The following is a 4,203-nucleotide window of genomic DNA, read 5'->3' on the forward strand; positions in this document are numbered from 1 at the left end:
GGGATACGTGGGAGAGGCTTGGCTTTGAGAGCAGAACTGGAGTCAGAACTTAGGCCTGCACACTCCCAGCACAGCTCTGCCACCACTTACAGAAGATAACTTTCAGGAATGGGATATCTTCTTCCACTGTGTGGGTCCTGGGGATCAAATTCAGGTCTTCAGGCCTTACTCACTGAGCCATCTTGCCACCCTTGACATTAAAACGTTTTGTCTAAACAGGTATGAGGGGTGTATGCTCCCATCCCCCCTCCTCAGAAGAGGATGCCCTGCGGACCTCAGGTGGAAGCTGCGGGAGAGCCGGTCTTTCACTCATTGACCATTAAACACCTTGTGTTTTGTTGAGACAGAGCGTGGGGCCAGGAGGATGTCCTGTGCTTTGCACCTTGTTAGGGACTTGTCATCAGTGGCTGTACCTCCGGCATGGCCTCAGGTTTCTGAAGGTTTGAATACCACCCACCTCCTGAGGCTGGTGGCTGCTACTGTCTGATGGCTGAGAACAGATGGGTCCTTAGGGCTGGCCGGAGCCCAGCGATCCAAGCCAAGACTCCAGGGAGGCGGACGAGAACCCCCCTCCTCCCTGCTGCCTCCTCTGGGGAGGCTGGGTGTGGACCTTAGGAAGAGCCTTTGCTGCAAGCTGAGCACAGGGCCGTCACAGAGCCACTGATGCGCTGAACTTAGCAGAGCGTGCGTGAGGTTGAGAGCAGGACAGGACAGTCGGCTCTGGCTTCCTCCCAAACAGGTGAGGGCTCAGTGGAGCCCAGGGTGTGGTCAGAGGAGGACAGTGGCTTTGGTGACCCGAGCAGAGGGCATCATTGTGTAGGGATCTCTCCAAGGACTGCAGTGAAACAGGCCTTGCTGAGGCTGAGGCGCAGGCTTCTACCACAAGTTCTTTGATGTAGAAATGAACAGGGGAACTCGGGCCACCCAAGGGCCTGGAGGGAGGGGTATCACTGTCCACCTCAAACAAGGAAGCAACGTGAGGGATGCAGAGGCGGCCCCCCCCAGGCCACGGGGAAACCTCCCTCTTCTCCAGTGAGTCCTTCACAGCGGGGGTGGATTTGTTATTTACTTGTTTTTGTTTGCTTTTGAGATAGGGTCTCAACTAGACAGCCCCAGCTAGCTAGAAACTTCCTCAGTGGCCCAGACTGGCCTTCACCTCATGCAGTCCTTCCGTGTTGGGATTATAAGTATGAACCACCATGTCCAGCTTCCCATTTTATTTTATTTTATTTTATTTTCCCCAGCTTGGTCTGCATGGGTGTTTCCCTTGCCCCTAAGCCTGTGCTCCATGAACATGCATTACCCCAAGAGGCCAGAAGAGGGGGTCAGATCTCCTAAACTGGAGTTACAGACTACTGAACTGCTGTGTGGGTGCAGGGAATCAAACCCTGGTCCTCTGGAAGTGCAATATTAGGCCCCAACCCTCAAGCCCCTAAAACAGCCGCACTCCTGATAGTGTCTCCAAATGACAGTCTGTGGATAAACAAAAGCTTGCACTCAGCATTCTCCAGAAGCCTAAGAAATGGTTTCTGACTGCCAGGAAGAGAGCCATTTCCTTAATCTTTCCCTACCAATGGGGCAAATGTGGCAACTAGTTCCCTGTTAACATATAACTGTAACACATACCAAAGCCCCTGGGCTCTTTGGGCCAACAAATCTCCCTCCACCACTCTGAACCTCCAGGCTGTTCTGGCTGTTCCTCCGGTAAGCTAGCCCCTCTCTTTATAACTGGCAAGGCTTTCCCTACCTTTTTGACCTTGGAGAGATAGCCTTGGTAGTCTGAACAAACTTTTCCTTTTCCACCCCCAGGAGTGGTCTAAGTGGTTTCACTGCGACTTCCCCTGGAAGCAGTGCTCAGAACTGCTGAGCCATCTCTCTCTATCTCATGTCACATCACATCAGGTTATCTGATTTGTCACTTTGTCCTTTTTTTCCCTTCAAGGTCTTATTGTGTACCCTGGCTGGCCTGGAACTCACTCATAGACCAGGCTGGTCCTCCTGCCTCTGCAGTACTGGAATTGAAGGTAAACTGCCTTGTATTTTAAAGTAATTTACAGTTTAATCTTCACTATCAGGAGCTGTTCCCCAGATTTTTGCCCTTGTTTAACATTTCACAAACGTTTGGATAGGTTTGGCTAACATTGCACTCAGCAACTACCTGGTGAATCCACACAGGACCAACTGCATGGGCTCTCAGCAATCACCAAGCCCTGTTGCTCCCCTGGGCTGGCTCCGGGCCGTTCTGGGACATCCCGGGCCGGGCCGTCCCGGGCGGCTCCAGGCGGCCCCTGGCTCAAACTGCAGAGGTCTGGCCTTCTAAAAGGAGCCAGGCCACTCTTTCCCACTTCGCTCAGCCACTCCCTCCCCAATCAGCATCTAACAAAAACTCTTTTGTGATTTTTATGCCTGGGGGAGTCGTCTGAGTCAAAGGCTGACGCGATTCCTGCGGAGCTGAGTCCAAAGGTCTGCTCAACGTTTCCTTCTCGGAGTCCAGAACCCCGCCCCTAGGCCCCGCCCCGAATCTGAGCCCGGCTCTGTTTCGCCCTGAAGCCCAGGAGCTGGGCCTCTACTGCCCCTGCACGGTGGGAGCACTGGAGTCTAGGGAACCAGAGGATCACATGAGAACAAATGAGTAAATCTAAGGCTGGGTACTGTGAGCTTGGGGAGACTCGAGGGCTGTCAGGAAGGCAGGACCTTGAAAACCAGGAGGAGGCTGTGGGCCCTGGAAGATGGCACGTGGTCTCTTGAAGTACCTCTGCTGTAGTAATTCACCTGTCAAACAAGATTCCTACAAGGTGATGGATAACCTCTTGTTCTTATGGACATCCTAGAAAGGATACTTTGTTTTGGAAAATAACAACTTCCTTACTGCCAAGTCTCTCAACCCAACCCTATAAACGGTTTCAGCCAGCCCCTCTACCCTCTGTAGACCCCTCAATTTCCCGTGGGAGAGAGGATGCCTCTTGCTAAGTGCACTAACAAATATAGTGTGTCTCAGCAGTAGAAAGTCAGGCCCCTGTCTTTTCTGCCTCCTGTCCCTTTAAGCTGCCTTAGAAATATCACAGTTGCTGGCAGTGGTGGCGCACGCCTTTAATCCCAGCACTGGGGAGGCAGAGGCAGTCAGATTTCTGAGTTTGAGGCCAGCCTGGTTTGCAGAGTGAGTTCCAGGACAGCCAGGGCTGCACAGAGAAACCCTGTTTCAGGAAAAAAAAAAAAAAAAAAAAAAAGGAGGGGGGGGCTGGTGAGATGGGTCAGCGGTTAAGAGCACTGGCTGCTCTTCCAAAGGTCCTGAGTTCAAATCCCAGCAACCACATGGTGGCTCACAACCATCCCTCTTCTGGTGTGTCTGAAGACAACTATACTTACAGTGTACTTACATATAATAAATAAATAAATCTTAAAAAAGAAAGAAAGAAAATAAATATCACAGTTCCAATAAATTTTTGTAGACCTGACAGGTTTCCTGGGCTGCAGGTTATATTAAACAGAGTTGTAATAACTTTTACAATTTTTTTTGTGCATTTGGACATTCAAGTTTTTTGTTTACTGACATAGGCAAATTACCTGTATCAATAGACTTCATTATGCTATTTTCAAACACAAACATAATGCATTTGATCATATGTTATTTATTATATGTTAGTACACTGTAGTTGTCTTCAGACACACCAGAAGAGGGATGGTTGTGAGCCACCATGCCCCAGTGCCTCCTTGTCCTAATTTACTTTCTGTTCCTATGATAAAGACTATGACCAAAGCAAGGAAGAGGAAGGGTTTACATCTTACAGGTTATGGTCCATCATTGATGACCTTACAGGTTATGGTCCATCATTGATGACCATCAGAGCAAAGTCAAGGCAGGAACCTGGAAGCAGGCCATGAAGCAGAGGCCATGAGAGACACTTGCTACGAATTGCTTAAGATGACCTTGAGTTACTGCTGCTCACACCTGCATCTCTTAACTCTTGGGGTTACAGTTGCCGCTGTGGGGATGTGACAGCAAGGGACTGGGGTTTCCCCTGCTCAGAGGTGAACTGCTCTACCCCAGTCACTAAAGCTCTCAGATCTGAGTAATAACTTAGACACATCCTTAAGATGACTGGAGAAAGGCGGGCGTGGTGGCACACGCCTTTAATCCCAGCACTCGGGAGGCAGAGGCAGGCGGATTTCTGAGTTCGAGGCCAGCCTGGTCTACAAAGTGAG

Source organism: Mus pahari, chromosome 4, assembly GCF_900095145.1.
Source record: "Mus pahari chromosome 4, PAHARI_EIJ_v1.1, whole genome shotgun sequence".
NCBI lineage: Eukaryota > Metazoa > Chordata > Mammalia > Rodentia > Muridae > Mus > Mus pahari.